Source organism: Pogoniulus pusillus, chromosome 20 (genome assembly GCF_015220805.1).
Source record: "Pogoniulus pusillus isolate bPogPus1 chromosome 20, bPogPus1.pri, whole genome shotgun sequence".
NCBI classification, from domain to species: Eukaryota; Metazoa; Chordata; class Aves; order Piciformes; family Lybiidae; genus Pogoniulus; species Pogoniulus pusillus.
In genome coordinates, this window is record NC_087283.1 from 19,235,358 (window position 1) to 19,256,727 (window position 21,370).

General features: G+C 36.6%; 1 protein-coding gene across 3 annotated transcripts in view; it reads left to right on the forward strand.

Annotated features, from left to right (window-relative positions):
• Positions 1–21,370, forward strand: part of SMPD3 (sphingomyelin phosphodiesterase 3) — a 112,917-nt gene that overhangs the window by 49,483 nt on the left and 42,064 nt on the right. The window lies entirely within an intron of this gene.

Genomic DNA, 21,370 nt, shown 5'->3' on the forward strand with positions numbered 1-21,370 from the left:
AATATCGTCCTATCTGAATGCATTAACTTAGTGACTACTCTGGAAAGGACTTTTGAAAACCTTCCTCACTTTTTGAAGCAAGTCCTTTTGATGAGTTACACAGTTCAGTTGTTTTGTTTGTTTCTCACCCTCCCCTCACAATAGCATGCAAATTAGAGCTATTTATACCATGATGAGCTTATTGGGTGGACCATGGATTGGTTATGTAAGTGAGAACTTTTCCAAGTTCCTGGGAGGTTACTTTGTGCACTAGAAATTCCAATCTTGAAGATTTCGTTTGAAAGCATTGTCATGCTCATGCAGCTCTATAATTTAGATTTTTCTTTTAGGTCATGTTAAACAGTCTTAAAATCAATTACAGCTAGTGAAAAATATCTAAATTGCAATGCTTTCGCATACTGACGTGGTTTTTTTTTTGCTAAAAGCATGAAGTGACAGTGAAATTAATGGTAACTGTGCTTATATAATGTCCCAGTGAGGTTTTCTTCCTTCCAAACCACAGTTACACTGAATGCTCAGCACTGCAGCAAGTGCACTTTGTCAGTGTTTGGTATTAAATATTGAAAATGAAGCTAAAACATGAGATTTCAGCCAAAAAGGTAACTAAGTCTATTACTGTTAGTGATGTGAAATTATAAAAGGGATTAATATATACTGCAATGAAAGTTTAAAAGCTGCTTTGCTAGTGGATAGAAGCTTATCAAGCTGAAACACGTGGGTTGTTGTGTAGAACTGTGGAGTGCAGCCATGTATGCTGGAGACTTAAGAACTGGCGTTTAAAGATAACTAAGATGCTAACAGATCTGACTCCAGTCAACCAGTGGTTTCTTCTGGGAGCAGTATTCTGAGATGGCAGGTGGATCTTCATCTGCTTAAGTCTTTATATTGCACCAAAGTTGCTGAAGTTGTTCTTGACATCTGCAAGCATTGTGCTAATGAAGGTAAACTATAGAAAAGGGACTGAGTGCAGAAAATCTAATTAGGGAACTGTTACACAGCATTTGTTATATTGACACCCAGTACATGGATGATGTGCTCTAATTTTGTGTGATACGTTTCATATGATACATATAACTGCCTGTATTGGATGTATGCCTGATAGGTACAGGCTGTCTTGGACTGCCTCATTTACACAGGCAGCTGTATTCCTATGACTCCGTATGATACATGAATTGTTTGAGCAGTCAGGGCTGACTGCTTACGTGTCCCTAGAATTTGACTGTGAAAGCATAGTAGTTGTAATTCTGACTTAAAGATTTTCATAGCCCAAATTCTTTCCTGTAAAACATACGAATAAGTCAAACAGAGGGCAAAGATTTGGAGCTATCAGTTACTAAAACTTACTTTTTAAATATATTTTATAGAATTCCATTGAATAGATTAGGTTATTTAGACCGCAGCCTGTAGGGATTGTGTGTTGATTAACTGTATAAATGTAATGAACTTCTCACTTGATGAAGAACTTCCATAAGCACACATCAACCTTGCAGAATTTTTCTCATAGCAAAGAAGACTTTGGCTCTAATCTTGTATCATCAGCTTTGGATTTCTCTTGGTCTTTTGGTGACTGAATTGCATAAGACCAAGCAGACTTTTTTTCCTCGTGAATTAACCACATAACATTATTCTTGCATCTCTGCTGCTACTGTATTAAAATGAACTTTGCTGTTATGTTTGTGACCCAGCTTGGAGGAAAACTGTTTTCCAAAAAACTTTCATTTGGTCATATTAGCTAATGAACTGATCATGCCAAGTGTAGTAACTCTGTAAGCCAATATACACACATGTACACACTCTAGAGAATAATGCAGCTTTTACAGGTGCTTCATTGGGAAGAAGCCAGGAAACAGCGGGACATAACAGTAAGATGAGTTCTGTGTACCTGTAGTTAATCTGAAGTTTTTAGTCCTAACTAGCTTTTAATTGTGAATCATAGGAAATCAACTCACAGAGGGTACTTAAGTTTTACATCATGCATTGTCAGGCAGAACACCTGGAATCATGACTGAAGTGGTAACTCTGGGCACTACATCTACCTTCCTCCCACCGCACAGGAAATGAGCTTGGTGCTCTGCTGTGTGAGTGAAGACTTGCCTCTGAATTACAGTGCATCAGATTGTCTGAAGGCGGAAATTAACCACCTGATTGAAAGCGTGCCTCATAAATACTAACTCTAACTGCATTGTAAAAATAGAAAGCATATGACAACATCTAGTTAATAAACAGATGCTTTCTCTTTAGCATGTGCTACCCTTTATCCACTCCCATTTTCTTCAAGGAAGTCACTTGATTTTTCCTGTAGTGGATTCAAATATAGACTGGAATCGTGGAGTTTGCAGCTTGATCCTAGCATGTGCTCATGTGCTAATCTTTATGTGGTGAGCTGCTTTCAGGCTTAAATCCTGAAAGATGTACTTAAAATGGAGATTGGATGTTACTAAATAAGCCTTGATTTATAAAGGAAGATTGAAGAAGAAAATCGCAGTCAAAGAATGGGGTAAAAAGGAGCTGGAAATAGTAGATCCTAATATAGTGCTGGCAGTAGGGATTATAGTAAAAATGCTCCCAGTCATGTTAAAGTGGCAATGGGTTGCTCTCATATTTAAAGCCAGAGTAGCAGAGTTGTGCAATTAGGGCTTCCCAAGATGATGATAAAGTCTGTTGAGTATCCCCAGTGCAATTATAAAATCCAAGAATAAAATTCACCTCACTTAATTACTACTCAAACGAAAAAGCTGGAGTTGAACTCTATGAGTGAGAAAATAATTAAGACTTCTGTAACATGCTTGTAATTTCTGATACCTGGGGAAGGTAGTTCTGAGTGTGTTTATGGCACTGCCAGGCAGATATCAGTGCAGCTTGATTCCTTGCTTTTGCTATTTGAAAAGCTGTTTGGTTCAGCCCTGCTGGCAGATTTGCCTAGCTATTGGCAAAACAAGAAAACTCTAGAGTGTCTGAATGGCTGGTGCTGGTACTAGTAACAAGGTAGCTGTACTTAATGAAGCACCAAATTCTTCAAATTAATTATTTATTGTGCCTTTTTGAAAGGTGCTGTTTTAATGCCAGTACTTAAAATTTCATTTCGGTAATGTTAGCTGTCAGAGTACTGAGAAATTTTATCTAGTTGTCACTCTTTAATGCTGTGTTACACAGATGCTGTTGAACATGTTTAGCCATGAAGAATGTAGTCTCAGTATTCAAGAATTAAAATAACATTGATGTTGCTCATCTTGAAAAATTTGATATAGAACAGTGTGTAGGGTTGCTCCCAACATACCAGTCATTTCAATGAGTTTGTTATTCACAGTATGCTTATATAACAAACTTAAACTGGAACTTTATATAACAGCCTATCAAAATACAGAGCAATAGCTAAATTAAATACAAGTGATTGCAGTGCAGAAAGAGAAGAAAATAAATATGTGATGAAAAAAATAGTGGCAGTCAAAGTGATGCTAAATTTGAGTGGGAGAACAAATGAGATAAACACAGTGCAGGGTGGTCAGTGTAGTGAGATGAACAGTTCAAGTTCAACCACATAGTGTCTTCATAAGAAGACTAACAGATATGTAAGAAATGTTATTAGACATGCTCTGATTTATTTACAGATTCTCTAAAATACTTCAACGTGAATGTGTAAAATGGGAAAGTCTATGCTGGTGACCTTTGAAAGAAAACACAACACTTGAGCTGAAAATGCTATCCCAGGGTTTTGTTTCATTTTCTATTATTTTGTAAGTTAACAAAAAGGAGAGTTCATACTGTGGGATTTTTCTCCATTATTTGTTTATGTATTTATGCCATGGGGTTTTGCTCATGCTTTTACTTTTGTAGTTTTATTTTCCTTGAAGCTTATGCTGTGCAAGTGTTGGCATGCACAAATCAGCAGCCAGGCATGCGGGGATTAGTATGAACAAATAATAACAGCATTTCACTTCTTTTTGTCTCTTCTGTGATGGCAAGGTGTGTTCCATTGGCACTCTGATTGCAGTGCTTTTGTCCAGATGCCTGTTTTTTGGTGCTGCATTCTGAAAGCACTTGATCAATTCATCTTGGAAACATGCTGAGTTTTTACTCAAAGCCTTTCATACTCACTATCAGTAGGTGAAAACTATTACAGTTTGATGATACCTGTAAATCACGAAAATAGAGAAAGAAGAGTCAATAAATGTTTAATGTTTTTTTTACTGAACCAGAGAATAAGGAATCTATGCATAAACAGAAATTTCCTTTCTGCAGTGTTTGTTTGTAAAGATAGTTGAATAGTACAAGGCCTTCAGTAGGACACTGCGTGCTTTTCCTTGCAGTTAGTAAAAGAAGTATTTTTTTCCTACTTTTCTTGGTTGGTTTTTTGTTTGCTTCCAAAGCTCTCCTTTGTTTCTTGAAAACTTCAGCTGTGATGCTGAGCAAATCTCCTAATGTAACTGTTTAGATTAATTTCTTCTGTTCTCTAGTATGCTGCACATTTCACTGGAATCCTAGTTGTTTTCTCATAATTTCCCTATTTTCTGCTCTACTTAGATGTAACTGAGTAAGTTTCAGACTTGTATAACGAACAAGAACTAATTGTATTTAAACCTTCACAAACTGTTAATCTGAGTACTTAAGTGATTGTAACAATTGAATAATATGGAGCAAAACTTTTGACATGAGATAACTTGTACATTCCTTTTAATAATGACCTGAGATGGGTTAAGAAATCTTTCAGACAACAACAACAGATTACTTGAATGCAGTTTATTACATTTTAGTAGTTCATATTTTAAAGGTATCTGTAAAAGTCTGGGTTTCTTCTTATTTATAGAACCAACTTAAAATACTGAGAAGGAGAAGAAATGTGATAGTATAGACTGAATTTTTTTGAAAGTCGCTACTAAGAACCTGAAAGACTTAGACTAAGGAGTGTTAGACCCAAGTTCAGGTGTAGAGTTGCAATGTGATACTTCCACATTTAGCAGTTTGTGCTTATCTGTGTCTGACAGAGCAAGACTTTGGCTTCTGTAGTATATACCCTAATAATTCAAATGTTATTTAGTTTATAAATGCACTAGGAAAGACCCTTTGCAATTGAATTCATTGTTTTGAAGTCCTTTTATGGCAAGCTCTGCTTGCTGCTTCTCTGATCTTTGCCCTAGCCTGTTAGGTTAAGTGTGGTTAGGTGAAGGACAGCAAAAACCTGCTAGCAGCCTTTAATAAGAAATCCTCTAAATGCAAACAGATCAAAGTTACTATGGGAGTGTATTTTATAGAACCCTGTTTTTCTTCCTCTGTTCCTGTTGTCCTGTTGTTTAGCAATAGGAAACAGGAGCCTCCTATCTCTCTGTGTATTTGAGTGCTGCTGCTTTAGTGAAGAAAAAAAGAGAATTTTACACTCTCATTTAGTGATTTAATTGTCTTCTGCTATAGTTTATGAAGTGTTTAGTCTAATGTTTCCAATGCTCAGTGCTTTATACTGGAGAGGTTTGGGCTAATATTTCCTCGACGCTATCAAGTACAAAAAGCTAATGGACCATCTTCCTGTCAGTAGAGAAAGTGAAGGAAGAGAACAAATTGTTAGCTAAATGACTATGATGGGCTGATGCTAGATAATTTAAACACAGGATGATAAAAAGAGATTGTTGTAAAGATAATGGTGTAAACTAAGCAAGGTTACTTGGAGAAAGCAAGTATTGTACATCAACGGCTTACTGGTACTGAAGCCCTGACCATCCCTAGCAGTTTAGCAATATTAGTTTTGGAGTTTTTTCAAGCTCTTCCGTGAAAAATGTTCTGCTTCATCTGCCTGTAGATTCTGTCTATAGAATAAAGTCAAGCTATACAAAAAAAGTTGTTTAACAGTTTTACACTGGAAGAAAATTAAAAAAGCATCTTTGTGGATCAGGAAATATCAAAGAAATGGATTTTTATAAATATATTCATGTAAACAGTCACGGTATACATGCACAACTGATGTTTATACATGCGAAGAGAATGATGGACTAACCCAGTGTTTTCTCTGAATTTTTTTTCCTCCCTGTGTTAAGAATGTTTCAAATGCTACTCTTGATACTTTCTTAAAGCCTCCAGAGTTTCTGAACAAGTCGTTTGCTCCTCTTGCATGTCTATCACATGGTAGTTAGTTGTGCATGGTAGTTAGTTGTGTTGACATCTGTATTAGTAACCTGGGAGGATCCTTTTCTGCCTCCAGAAGCTGTTTTCATTATATAATTTCAAAAGCGATTTCACTTCACATAGCTCTGCTGGCAAATGGTAACTGGTAAGAATGGAACAGATTCCCCCTCCCTCTCTGCCCAATAAAAGTGATTACTGTTAAATGTTTCCAATTCATTAGTGACCTTGAAGAGTCACTAATGGATCAGTTTCCACAGATTGACATTGGAAATAGATTTTGGGATAAAGTCTGTGTCTATTGCAAGTGAACTTTATCCTTAATCCAAAGTGATGTTAAACCTTGAAAATAAATTCCTCTCTACCAACACAGTTTGTATAAAATTTTAATTACCTTTTTATATAAAAATGAGTTCCCCAACAATAGAACATTCAGTAGCACGAACTTTGATGTCTACACATATACATTTTGTTAGTACAAAGATCCATAGCTGAGTTAAGAACCTTAAAGCTTGTATATCACTGCATGTCCATCTAGTTAGAAGCAATTACCTTAAAATGTTCTCTTGCAAAGTAATTACTGAAAATCTCTTGAAGGTAGTGAAATCATTTGGAATGTCTTAGATTTATTTTTCACAACAGATTTTATTTCAGAGCTATTTGTTTTCTTGTGACAACTTTCATTTAAAAAATATGAACTGACCGGATAGTACTGATTTGAAAAAATCAAACCAATGTGATTATACAGAACTGCTAGGTTGATTATGGTCATGCTTTTTATTCATTTGGGCATAGCTACTGAATTCAAGACCCTCAGAAAGGACTTGTGTTCCTAAACACTTGCTTTAGGCACATGGGGTTTTTTGGTCACGTCTAGGATTATTTAGTTTTTAATAATAGCTCTTCAGCACTTCTGCTTTTTTCTTGTGATGACAGGAAAACAATCATGCTGTATCCATATAAAATTATTCAGTGGATTTTTTCACAGAGTTTGGTGTGTGTATGATGCATGCTTCATCCAGATCTTCCTTGCAGCAGCAACCTAATTATTCTCCTGTAAATCACATTGTGAACCAGTCCCTGAACTCAACCTCGCACAGTATTCTAGAGAGCAAACTAGGGGGGAAAAAGGCGATCCAAATGCAGTGTAATTGCTCTTAACCTCCTGCTTACAGAGTATATGACAACCCAGTACTTTTTTTTGCATGTCACCATGTGAAGAATTCTTTTAGCACTGTTTATTGGTGGACTTTTTTATTTAGTTTTAAAGTTTGCTGGTCTTGCTGAAGTAGGTCAGTCTGCATACGGAAGCGACCAACAGGGTTGTTAACTCTTATGCCAGTTAGTACTGGTGCTAAGTTCTCTGAATCCTGTGAGGTAAAGGTGGAGTCTTATTTGACCTACTGAGTTCTAAGGAGACCAGAAAATCTCACCTGTGATGCATTGTATGTGGTGAGGGGTATGTTTCATTCTTCATTCAAGAAAAACCATAAATCTATGTTACTTTCTTGTAGAGGAGGAATAAAGCACTTTCTTGCAGTGTTAGAAAAAGTTAGAGCTGTAACATTGAATGAATTCCCTGGTGACTTTCTAGCAAAGACATTTTAGAGGCACTTGAGCACCAAACTGCATTTTCTGCCTTTTTAAAATCCCTTGTGTGATAACAGAGGTGATTTAGAAAGGCTTTGTTTGGAAAGCTGTTAATAGGACTTTTTACTGGTTTCACAATTTCAGGACAAACATTTTAGCTGCTTGCTTACAAAACAATCACATGTTTTTTTAAGTGCATTCTTAGCATCGAATCAAGTATGAATGTTTGGATACCTGATCTGTATCCCTGAAAAGGATGAACTGTGAGTAGTGAACCTTTTAAGAGATGCCTACACAGAGCAGTGCTTTAGTTCATATTGACTGTTCCATAAATGTGCAAACTGGATTTGGTGCTTTTCTTCCTTACCAGCTTATCTCCAGCTTTTGAACCAGGGTGTCTTTGTTCCTTAGTGAAGTTATGTTTTACGGGCATCATTTGTCACTGGTGTTTTTGTATAGTCAGGGTTATTTATGTGAAAGTTCTTATCACTCTTGGACTATCCATTACCAGCATAACTTCCATGAACAAGTAGAATATGCATAGGAAGAAATGCCACTCCTGGGCTTCTGGCTTGGTTTCTTGATACAGTCAGTTACATTGTTCACTTGTATTGGATGCCATGTAAAGGTTCTGCAAAGTCAGAATCTCACTATACTTGATGACATATTGAGATATCATTAAAAGATAACTGTTGCTGCAAAAAGGTGTAAAACCCAAAGGACAAGATGTAGATCCTAAGAGTAGTAATGGAGAGTTGCTCTGTATTTAGCAAGTACTGATGTCCACACAAAAATACATCTTGGTGGCTATTTTGAACATTAGTGTCAAAATAAACACTATTGTATTGTCAGGATTGCATATATAATCGTATTACTTCTGCTGCACATCTGAGGGACAGTTATCCTGCATTTGCACCTTTGTTTTTTAATAGCAGAGCCAGCTTAATTTCCTGGGTTTTGGAATTTATTAACATCAACTGCAATGGAAAATGTTATTTTTCATTCAGTGAAATTGCATTAATGGGGCTAAAAAGTTGTTCAATAACAATTTTTAATAATTTTGCAGGTTTTTTGTGTGCCATGTGGCATTAACTTAAAGTACTTGGTGTCCTTTTTAAGGGATGTAAAACTAGAAGGGACCATCTGGGTTATCAAATACAAAACCCTCATGATAGTAGACAACATAGTGAGAAACAGAGCTGCTACAGAAGGGCTCACTCAGTATTTTTTTCATGTACCTTCTCTTGCCAAAGATAATGAAGATAAAACACTTCCCAAACCCTTTAGACAAAGTAAAATATATTTTTAATTAAGAAGTGAACTACTGTTACAGGTTTTATCATGGCAAAGAAGCAAAGCTAAAGCATAATGAATGGCATACAAATTGTTAGAAAAAGGAAAGTACTTACAATTAACTCAGAACAGAATTCAGAAGACATGATAGTTTTTGCATATACTTATTGCCAAATGCATTTCTGAAAGCAAAAATGAGCCACTATTTGGCATGCAGAATGTGTATAAACCTCTTAGCAGTTTGGAAGGGACATCAAGAGTATTGAAGAGTGGCTAGCCAAAGCACAACTCGATCATTCTCAGCTGCAAGGAACATTTCATTTCATAGTATACATTATTGTCAAGGTGAATATAAGCTAACAATTCTGAAGTGATAGTCTAATAATGCAGCTGTTCATTGTAAGCAATTGTTAGTGGGTCAACTTCACGTTCATTTGGAAAACCATCCTTTGTTCAGAGAAGGAATGGTGTGTGTTCCTATTACTTTATGCAGATTGGTACCTACTACAGCAGTATTTAAGTTGATTTTAATAAAAGGAGGCTTCTGGAGCCATAAAAGGGGGCAGTCAGTTGTTTAGCTCCTTAACGAGCTCAAAAGAGTGAGATTTTTGTTTCTTACTATCTCTTTAAAGATATATCTTTTTTCTGTATTTGGGAGGCACATACTATATTGAATTAGTCTCTAGAAGAGATTTACAACTGAGGAAATTTCTTCTCCCCCAGCCCTTTCTCCTTTTGGGATCTCTGCACACAGTAGAGAGAGATTCCTATTCTTTTCATATTATCTCTGATAATTCTTCTGATGTTTTTAGGAAGATTTTTGTATCATGAAGTAAAAATACTTTGCTCTTATCTGAAAGAAAGATGTAACTTACTAGTATGGCAAAGGATGGACTTGCAATATTAAATATACATCACAGTAAATCCACCATTTCTTTCCTGCAGCTCTTACATGGGTGATTATAAAACAGCTTATCAGTTCTGCTAGGCAATGGTAATCTATGCAAATACATACATGAAAGTTCATGCACACCTACACACTTGTCAGTTCATATGGATGAAGTCTTGGGTACAAAAGTCATGAGCAAGGTTAGCATGGTATAGAGTCATTTCCCTCTTGAAGACAAGTTTTCCCATGCTCTTTTTTATTTCTTTAACATGTCTTCCAGTTCCTGCCATTTGGCTTCAGTACTGTGAAAGTTGCATAAGCATCATGATCTGCTTCTGTGGAACATATAACACAGGACTGGCAGACAGATTCTGTCCTTGGATCTGTATAGCTCCCACTTGCATAGATTTGAGCTGCTCACAGAAATGCAAAGATAAAAGCTGGCCTACAAGAGTAAAACACACAAAGAGCAACTGCTAACTGCAACTGTTTATTCCCACTGGGAGTGCCTGATCTGCTGAGGTGTTAGGAGTAGATTGTGCTGGAGGTATACAAAATCTAAAAATCAGGCTAGGTTGTTTGTAAACTATCTCCTTAAACTGCACATGCCTATGGATTTTAAGTAATTACATTTCTGGCTGGCTGTACAAATTATTCAGCTCACTTTGTATCTTGAAATGCTTATAAGTGTTACTGTCAGATGATTTTCAGTAATGCCTACAGAAGTAGTTCATTGATCTTGGAAAAAAATAAGTATATGCATTAGAATGATTAAAAATACATATATTATTTATTATTAAGAGTTGATAACTACAATCCATCTCTTCTAGCTCTTATTTGTTAATTTGATTGGGAATTTTGCCTAGCAGAGTGTAAGATTTGTTTCCAAGTGCCATGTTTAATTTATATAGTACCCATACTTATTTAATTTACAATAATTACAGAAATTATCTTAAGACTTCTAAAAAGCCATTTAAAATCATAGCAACATACAGTTAAAGAAGTAATATAGAAAGTTATTAAGTGAATTTGTAGATGCAAACAGAAATTTTAATTACAATAATTGAGGATAATAATTGAGATGCTCCCATCAGGTCAGCAGACAATGCAGGAAGTACAGAACACTGGATAATAAATTCCAGAATGTTAAAGCAGGTGGCAATTAAAATACGTAGCAGAATAAATAAAGAAATTGCCCCCACCCCTCTTCCCCCCCGTTAAAAAAAAAAAGTCCTGTCTATTTGTCCAGTGATCATGGAGCTCTCTTTTCCTTCTTCATGCAGAACATTTCTCTTAAGGCCAATTCTTTCCTAACCTTATCAAGGAATGATACCACCACAGAAATAGGAGCAGATACTGTTTCATACCTGATACTTTGCATAAGCTCAATTCTTATTGGTTTTTTTACCTGTTACTTTCTACATCTGCTTTAAAAACTGTACTGTTGGTGCAAAAAATCTACTTTGCATTTCCAGTACAAGCACATAAATCAGCAATTTCAACAAGTGAGGCACACTAGCAAACACTTAAAATTTGCCAAACAGTGTTTAACACAGAATTCCAAATAATACTGTAGCAGCATTTTTCTTGTGCAAGATAGGTAGGAGCCGTGCTGGTTTAGCAAGCAGTGTTATTTCTTTGTTGGGAGATTCTTGTGTATTTTTAATGAATATAACATTTCTCACCTCTTTGTTTCTTGTTTCACATTGCTTTGCTATTTGCATTCAAAGACTATCTCTTGCTACATTCACATCTTATGTCTGCAGGAGACAAGAAATAGCTTTAAATAATCCCTTTGACAACATTTAGTAGACTCTGCTGGGTGCTAACAGTGTTTTGTATTTCATCTCCAGTGTCTCAGGGAATGATACCAGATACCACTTGAGGAGTTTCAACAGAGTAAGATTGGACAAACCTTCTTTGGTTAGAAATAAAATTCCAAGATATTACTGAGAGGCAGTAGACAGAACTCTTATCCTAGCCTCATCTGTTAAGGAGAAGTAGGCTCTAACATTTATGTGAGTTAAATGATCTCCAGAGGTCTCTTCCAGTCTCTGCCATTGTATGGTTCCTCTCTGTAGGATATGGCAAAAAGTTCAAAGTTGTGGGGTTTTTTGGGAGTATAATTCTTTTGTTTGCTGTATTCCCACGTGCAGTTAGACAGTATGTATTTTGAAAGTTATGACTCTCTGTATTTACAGAATGGTCTCAGTTCTACTTGTAGCTAAAATGCTGGGTGGTGCTGTTGCTGAGGAACTGGTGAATGAGGACTCGATTACCTGGGGCATTATGACTCAAGGAGTGATGCAGTTCTACCTAAAGGGTTTGATCTTTCTGAGGATGTATTTCAAAGAACCTCTCAAAGGTTTTAGACCACAAAGGTGAAGATTACCCTACAAGAGGCATAAAGCCTAGAAGATAATTTTTGGTTTTGTGTAGCATCAGATAGGCTGCCTGAATCAACCTGTTCCTCCCCTTGGTCCTTAGATCTTTGGAACTCAAGCTCCTGGATCCATTGGTAATGACAACCTTTTGGAGGATTCCAGTGTGGTTGTTTACAGTGAACAATATATTAATATGCTGAATGCTTCCAAGTGGATGTTTGAGGTGCACAACTTTAAATAGTCATAGCTGCTATGAACTTTCTCTGTGAACCATAGATTCTCTTGCATAGATTCCACATTTGTACTGATGTAATGCTTACAAAGTTAGAATCAATAAGCTGAGAGAATTAGCCATTATACATGAACAGTTGCCCTCTTCCCAGGGAATCTCATCAGTGACACCATACACAACTAATTTCAACATATCTAAGCAGGTTATAACAGGATCAGAAGCAAGCCTATATTCATAGCACTCAGGTAATTATATTAACTGTTCAGATGAAAGTTATAATTTGAATTAAAATTCGAGTGAAGCCCATTTGCCTTTTAACCAGTTTCTTGGAAATAATCACTGCTGCAGTACACATTGAGCCATTTCATTAACCTTTAAAGGAATGTCTCTCAGTGTTGCTCCTTGGCTGAGATGTTAATATGCTAGTCGTGATGATGGTCTCCTCACAAATGCTGAATTGCCTTCTGCATTTCCATGGCTGTACAGCTGAAAAGAGCCGAGTGTTGTTCTCAAACCACAATTGTGTGTGCTTAAGTGATAAAACAACAAACATTAATTATGGGGATGGAAATGCATCCTTCTTTAATGTGATTAGTATAAAATATAAAGCTCTTATATGTGATGGGAAATCTTGAATAATAATTTGTCTGTCAAAAACACCAAGGCAGACAGTTACTGAACTCCTAGAAGCTTATGGTGTGAAGGGATGAGACACAGAGTGAGAAATAAAGTGATCTCAGTAGGGAAATTTGCTGGACTAGCATTACACAGCTGATCATAGACTCAGTATAGAATTCTCTGTTTTCAGAAGGCAGCTTGTCATCTTATATGCTGGCCAGCAGCAGGTTCAGTAGCTCACTGGGCTCCTGATCAGTGTGATGCCTCCCTAGCAAGCTGTGCTGAAATTCAGGGTCTAACACAGCACAGAATTCAAGAAGGGGAAGTCACCTTGGACCAGGGAACTGGGCAGCAAATGAGGAGGTGCACAGAGAGGTCCAAGAGCTTGCCTTGTGGCAGGTGAGGGGTGCAGGAGCAGGGATGTGCTTTGCTTTGTGTCTCTGCTTCAGCTCCTGCTTAGCAGTTCCTGGGTCGCTCTGTCTCAGCTGCTTATGTTGTGCAATGATAAGGAGACAAAGGCAGGACAGTATTTGAATTGGGACCATGGATGATACCAAGATGTTATAATCACTGAAGCATGCCTTAGAAGTTTGTGAATGAGTGTTTTGTCCTGTGCTGGCTGTTATAACCTTGTGATTTCTCTGATCATCAAACTTATCCTCATGATGCATTAAAACTAATGAAAGTTATTTAGAATTGCAGGGTTAGGCTGTTGTGGAGGTCACCCTTTAATCCTGGCCTGACAGTTCAGTTAGATTTTAATTGAATCATTACCACCGTCTCTTGAAGAGGACAACTAGTTACAAGAAATGCACCTCTGGCTCAGTCCTGTATCATTTCTCTTTAATTTAGCCTGTCTTGAAGGCAGGGTTGTAAATCCAAAAGTAAAGTGCTACCTTGACAGCAGTTGTATGTTGGGTAACTACGAATGCATAGTAGTAACAAGAGGTATTAGCAGCACTTACATCTCTGTGTGCCTTCAAGAGAAAACTCTGAAAGAAAAAATAGTAGGCAGATGAAAAAAAAACAATTCATGTTGCACGATCTGGATTTCTCACTGTGTGAATGGCAACGTCTTTTGTTGGTGATGATCATTTCAGTGTAAGTATACCTTACTTGTTCCTGCTTGGAGAATTTCCATAAAGTAATAGTAGTAATAATACAGACAAGAAGTAGAAGTGATGCAGAAGATTTTTCTTAGGGAAAGAAAGATGTGGTCACAGACTATAGGGGGGAAAAAAATGGGGGCAAATATGTCCTATAGTTGGTATATTGCTAAAAACTAGGCCTGACAAGTTTGTATCAGAAAGCAGACCAGAAAGTTAAGTCACACACCTTGCATTATGATTGCTTTGAGTATTTGATGAGAACATTGCCTAGATTATCCACTCATATGTACTTTTTTTGTGGGGGGTGGTTGTTGTTGTTTTATTGAATTAAAACTTAAAATCTATCCTAGCCTCACCATGTGAAACTGAAATTACAGTAGTTAAACCTAATCAGCTTTCAGCTTCCTTATATGAGGCACAATATCAAATAATCCTCAAATGTCCTTGCTGTGGTTGCTAGAGTTACAGCTGATAACTGCTGCTGTATGTTGTGCTTCCTAGGAAGTCTTGAATGTGTTGCTTCAGAGAGAAGCCAGCTCTTTTGTACGTAACTGGAGAGTTCAAGCTGAGGGTATTCAGAATATAAACGTGTTTTGGTTTAGAGAATTGGTGTCTGCTGATGACAGTGATAGTTTGATATGTGAGGGTTTGACTACTCACTGCCTAGGAAATATGCTGCAGTAAGCTTGTAAGGGAATATGATTTTTACATAGCATAGAAATATACTTAATGGTAATAGTGTTCTATTTTGATTCTTTTGCTAATGGTGTTGTCACATGGGGCATTGTGTTCTTTGTAAGAGCATGCGAAGATGTAATTAGATGTGAACTAACCAAAGCTCTATTCTTTTTGCATTGCAACTTGGCATGCACTTTGCAGGTGGTATGTGCAAGCTGTCTTAAGTCAATTCTATCTGGATTCTCTATGTGTTACTCTTAGCAGTTACAATACTTTAGCATGCCTTTTTTTGGAAATGTAGTCAAGTTAAGGAAGAAAAGGTCCATAAGAGATCTTCCTTGGAGGAGTTTGTGGCATCTGACGTCCATATCCAGGTCTTCGTGTTCTGGTGATGGAAGCAGTATTCAGCTGTTGACTTGCAAGTGACATCATCTTTTGTGTGTAGCAATGAGGAAACATGAGGATTTTGCATTCAGTACTATTCAAGTCCTTTACTCTGACATTAGCTTGAAATACAAAACTCTTAAGGAAGTGTCTGTGCTTCAAAGTACTTTTTTTTCATGTGGCTGTTGGGGCAAGTAGTTTATGTGAGTATTGTGATTGTAGCTGACTGGAGAATTAAGGTTTACAGTGGCCTGCCTGAGAAGCCACACCCACAGTTTGTAAAAATCTTTAGACCTGGCTGAATTACTTGTTGCAGATGTATAGATTTGTGGGTATGAGCCCTTGCAGGTGAACTCCACAAAGAGCTTTCAATCATGGGTCCTAACTAAAACAAATATGTCAGTTTGCAGTGCATACTTGTTATATAAATGCAACATAAATACCTCTTATATAATGATAGCAAGTAACTGTAATGTATCTGGTGAGTGTAAATAGCTTACAAGAGGCCTAAGGCAGGGAATAGCCAATTCACATTTGCCTGTAGACATCAATGTTGGTTATTGCAAAAGCAGTTGTTTCCTCTAAAATTGTTTGTTAGTGATCTTTCAGCTGAAAAGACATGAATGTGGTAAAATAAGGCAGCTATTTGGCTTCCCAGAAATATTCACAAACATAGAATTAGAGCTTTTATTTGTCATTGTTCTGTTTTGTTTGTTTTCACATAATGTTGCAGCACAGAAAATCCTGGTATGTAGAGCTAGAATAATGAGTAAAACTGAATTTAAATAGCAGGTGGCTTCAAAGGACATCTTTCATACTGCAGGAGTGGTTTGGGTACTTAAATGAATTCATTTTGCTGGTATTCATACCTTCCTTTCCTTTGCCAGTTCCTTGTAATTTCACGGATATGTTTGTTAACTATGTATTTAAAAACCTAGTATAATGATGACATAATATACCAAACAGCATGTGAAGGAACCTTGACATGTTTGTGGTTTACCAGCAATAGCTTTAAGGGATTGAACTGGAGTTCTCAAAGTGATCTGAATGTGAGTTGTTCATTTAATTTCTCATAATGCTGAAAATCAAGTTGTGGCACCAGCTGTGTGAGCAGCAGAGTCTTACTGTCCTCATGGCTTACCAGTTGGGCTTCTTTGCCTCAGCAGAGCCAATCAAAATTCTCAATTAGTTTCAGGATAATAACTTCAGAATGCAATTTTGATCTCAGCTACAAAATCACTTCTTTAAATGCAGAAGACAGTCTGGAATACAAAGGAGAAAATATTCATTAGGAAAAATGAACATAACAAAAAAACAGAACACAAACTTTTTAATACAAGGGGCTTTGTCTTTGGAAGGATGAAATGGTTTGATCTTGCTTATATTGGCCTTATGGCTTTTGCCCAGGAGTATTTCCCATCAAAACTGATCAATAATCTCGTTAACCAGAATGACTACTGTAACCAGCTGGTGGGACCTGCTTTTAGGGGTCTGTGTGAGTTCAGCCTGGGCCCAAATTGGCTTGACAATGCTTGCTGCAAAATGCTTCAGCTGTGCTTAGGAACTTTGTGGTTATTTTGGCTGTAGAGCTCAAGAGTGAGTGAACGTGGTTTGAAAATAAATGTCTTCTCTTCCCTAGGAAAAGGTCACTCATTTCAGAGGAGCTGTGTAGCTTGTGGATTATCCTTCTCCCTGGGAATTTCCCTGATGGCAGTCTGCTATTCATAGCTAAGGCAGTAATTTCTCTTGATCATCTTATGATGTGTTGTCCTATTGGCATGGAAAGTTTGATGTTTAATTGCAAGTGGTTTCTTGTTACCTGTAGCCAAGATACAATGGAATTTGAAATTCTAATTTTGTGCTGTGCTGTATAGCTCTGTGTCAGCTTCTGATCTCTCGATTTATTAGCACAACACCTGTCAGAATCAGATAACAAAGAATAAAAAATAATGTTCTCTTCCATGAATTCCCCTCACTGAAGATAATCCAAAGGGTTTATTACTTCAGTTTTGTTGGTGCATTTACTACATGTAGCAATAATTATCTGAGATAAAAACCTACCTACTTTTGGCTCCTGTTGATAGTGAAGTTCATTACATTGCCATTATAATTATTACTCTTTTTACATATACCTTGTGAAACACTTGAGAAGCAGGCATCCAGGGCATGCTGTTTTAAGAAACTATTTAAGTGATCAGGGTGAATTATGTAAGATATTAACAGTATGTTCCCTCATTATCCCTTCAAATCTTACAAAATTTGGGGGTGCATAACAACTGGAATTGTTAATGTCATTCTGTCTAACAGTTCTCTGATACTTTCCCAATGTGTATTTGTTCCTTTGATGCAAATTTACCTCTGGGAGTCAGTACTGTTAAAAGCAATAGAGAAGTACTAACAAATGACATGACTGTCTGCAATACTTAAGTAAATGTATGTCCTGTGAAGTGTTGCATGGGGCAGTAAGCAGGGGCAGAAGTGCACCTAACAGCTAGTAAAGATAACTTTTTAAAACAACAGACACTTGCTGCTCCATCACTGAAGCTATAGGAGTCAGAAAACAGGCTCTCAGATATTAGTGTGAGACAACTTGGGTATGTACTAAGGAACAGATAACCCAAAATCAATGAGACCAGAATCATAGCATTCCATTTAACACCACCTGTTGCATGCAGGAGATAATGCAAATTTACACTGAATATTAATTTCAATTTGGTGCTGAAGAATTTCACCTCTAAGATCATTAGTGACATGTTAAGACCTGTTTTTCTAGTAAAAACAATTGAATATTTTAGGAATGTACTTCTGTCCTTCAAAGTTACTCTTAAAATAGAATTCTGAAGTGAATCACATTGCAAAATGAGTTTATTTAATGGCCAAACAAGACTATGTAGATTTGGAAGATGTAGCAAAAGTCTCTCTGGCGTTAGGCACTGCATCAGAGGTCTGGTTAAACAAAAACAACAAAACAAAAGGATACTTTTCAGGTTTGAGTTCCCCTCTACCCCAAAAAAAATAGCAGTATTCTTGCTGAACAGTTGCAGCAGTAAAACTTACCTGACCAAGTAAAAGAATCATCGAGGATGTAATGTTGTTTATACTGGAGGTAGGCCCAGTTCTGTTTTGGAGTCAACACCTCTGTTTCTCTAAAGCTTTGTGATTTGGATTGATATTATTCTAGTATATGGAAAAATATCATGCATGGAAAATCTAATCTGGAAATGCCATGCACTCATGCACACAGCTTCTGCTAATTTATTAAGTAACATCTGCTTCAATTAAATGTTTTACTTTCAGACACAATGAAAAAAAGCTGGTAATAGTTTGACTCAGTAGAAATTTTTAAAAGCATATTAAATATTTAAAGAATTTTTTTTTAGCTGATGATTTAGAGAAAGGCATCTAGTGTGCATCATCTGTTGGTGATCACACAAGAACACTGCAGGGATTCCTTTTAAATATGGAAATAAACTAATCTGCTCCTTCTGAATATAGAAAACGTGCTGATTTCATTGTAGTTGCAAGAGTAATTCAAAACCAGGGGTCAGGAGTGTGAAATAAAGTGCCTGTACATTGTCCCAGTATTTATAAGTGCATTTAATAACAAACAAGGATGTTTAAAAATCCTGTATTTATAAAGAAAAACAACAGAATAGTAAGGTAAACTTTGCATACAGAAATGCATATCCAAAGTAATTAGTTGCTTGTTTTCACTTGTTCATTATTATTTTTTATATTTAATTCTTGTTAGGTTCTTTCACTGGTTTGTGCTACTCTCTGATTTAGTGGTAGAAGTGTTAGAAAGTTCAGTATTTAGCACAGCTTCTTTTGTTTCTTTTCTGAACTTGGGCTGCTCTGAGTAACAGCACCACAATTTTGCTATTTCAGGGTGTGTTGTGAATTGAGCATCATTTTGTCTGTGCTAGAGAAGTGAGATTTCAGTTTATTCTTGTGTCTTCACAGAGATATTTATGAGCTAAAAAGACTGCATAAGATTCACAGGAGCACAGAAAATGTCCAGTTGTAAGAGACTTCAAAGATCATGCAGTCCAACTCTCAACCCAGGACTGAAGGGTCAACAGAACATGTATAAATGTACTTCAATTTCTTTTATAAGGGTAGCTGTGTTTTCATTCCATTGTGCCATATTTTTATTTCCTTTACAAAGAATTTTGATAATTGTAAGTGAGCTTCTTTTGTAGAAAACCAGATACTTATTGGCAGGGATTTGTGTCAGATTAGCTTTAGGCTAAGATAACTTTTCTTTGTCAGCTGTTAAGAGCAACATCAGCAGTATAAAAATACTCACTGTGGGAAAAATTGATTACTTTTAATTCTGTCTGATGAGCCATGCTGGACTAACCAGAAGCCTGAAGGCTTAGAGTGGTGCTTGAGAAAGTACAGCTTTTCATTTTACAGGAAGCCTCTGCCTCTATTTATGAACTTGACCTGGCTGTATTCAGGCCTCTGAAGGTTTTAAGTGGTAAAAGATGAGTAGAAAAAAATTTTATTTTCAATTCTGTCTTGGACATCCAAAACTAATATTGTTCCATTTCTCTAAGATTTGTTAAACAAACCATCTACAAAGACCAGATTTATTTAGTTATTATTGAATTACTCCAGCTCCTGTAAAATAGAAGGCTAAAGCACACTAAAAGGTGATTTTGTAAATAGAGCCCGTTCCATTTCTATTGTATAAACAGAGCTTAGTGTCACAGATCCATGTATTTGTATGCTGTAGTTATCTCACTACTCAAGTACACCAAATAAGGTCTCAAAATAGAGAGTGTTTAGCTTTCCAGGTACTGAATGAGATCACCAAGTGCTCAGATGTTTTTTCTTCTTCTCCCCCCCTGCTGCCCCCTTAAATCTTCCCTCATGGAAAGCTTTTCTGAAAACTTAAAGCTGCATGAAGTATTCACTATTATTTCCAGCCATTAGAGGATATACTTTTGGCTCTATTTCTTACAAGGCCATAAATATTAATTGATAATTTGGAAATATGTGGTTCTGTCTCCTGTAGCAGGAAAAGCAGTTAGGTTGGTTTGTTGGTGGCTTTTTTTTTTTTTTTAATGAATTCCTGAAGAGGATACTCAAATTATGTACTTAAATTTGTATTGTAAAGTACATTTTCTTGCTGATGACTGGCATTCCTTATTGTGTTGTTTGCATAACTGTGATAGTTTTAGAGGCTTTAGTGGTGTTGGCCCCTCTAAAACACAACAAAACCTGCTTCTATTTCCACTGAAATAATAATTGATTTAAAGTTTTGGCATCTGGATTTTCAGGTGAGTCTTTGCACCTTGCAGTGAAGAAAAACTCAATGCCCTATTAAGAAGTTCCCGCATAGGATGAATCTGGTTGGTCAGTTGATGTTTACAGGCCAGTATTAGTGCAATCACATTCAAATACTAGAATGTGCAGAGATCTCAAGGTTTATTTTAGAACTGGGAGTTAAACTGGTGAGGTTTTCTGGGTTTGGTTCGAAGCTGCTGAAAGCTATTGGTATGACTGATGTGTAGCTCAGTGTATTGACAGCTGTCTAGTCATTGTTGGGTTTGCAGTTCATATGTGTAAAGAAAAGAAGAAATCTTATCTAGGACTGAGAGATATTGAATGTATCTCTTCTTCATTTATGACTCCAGAAGTAAATTTTAGATAAGTAATATCTCTTGTGCCAAGGTGTAATCAAGGTTGCTTGCAAAACTCTAAAAGATGGTTGTTTTCTGTACTAATGGATTCAGTTTCAATTTTCCATCCACTTTGAAAGAAAACTCTCATGTTTTTCAGTTGGTTGTAATTGTTCAGATGTTTTTTAAATGTGCCTTCCCATACATTAGCATAATTTATATTTTAATATTAAGCTTACAAATTTCAATTTTATTTAGATAATAGAAGGTGTGTGGGTATGGATTTTGGCCTAGGAATGTGATCTGGGACTACCAAATTGAGATGATTTGTTTTTGGAAATGAAAAGCTGTTGCCATGCCACCCTTAACTATAAAGCACAGAGCAGGCTTTGCTGTCTGATCATAAGCAAATCTTTCAGTTCTGTCATAGAAAAACTCCAACTTGGGGCACAGAG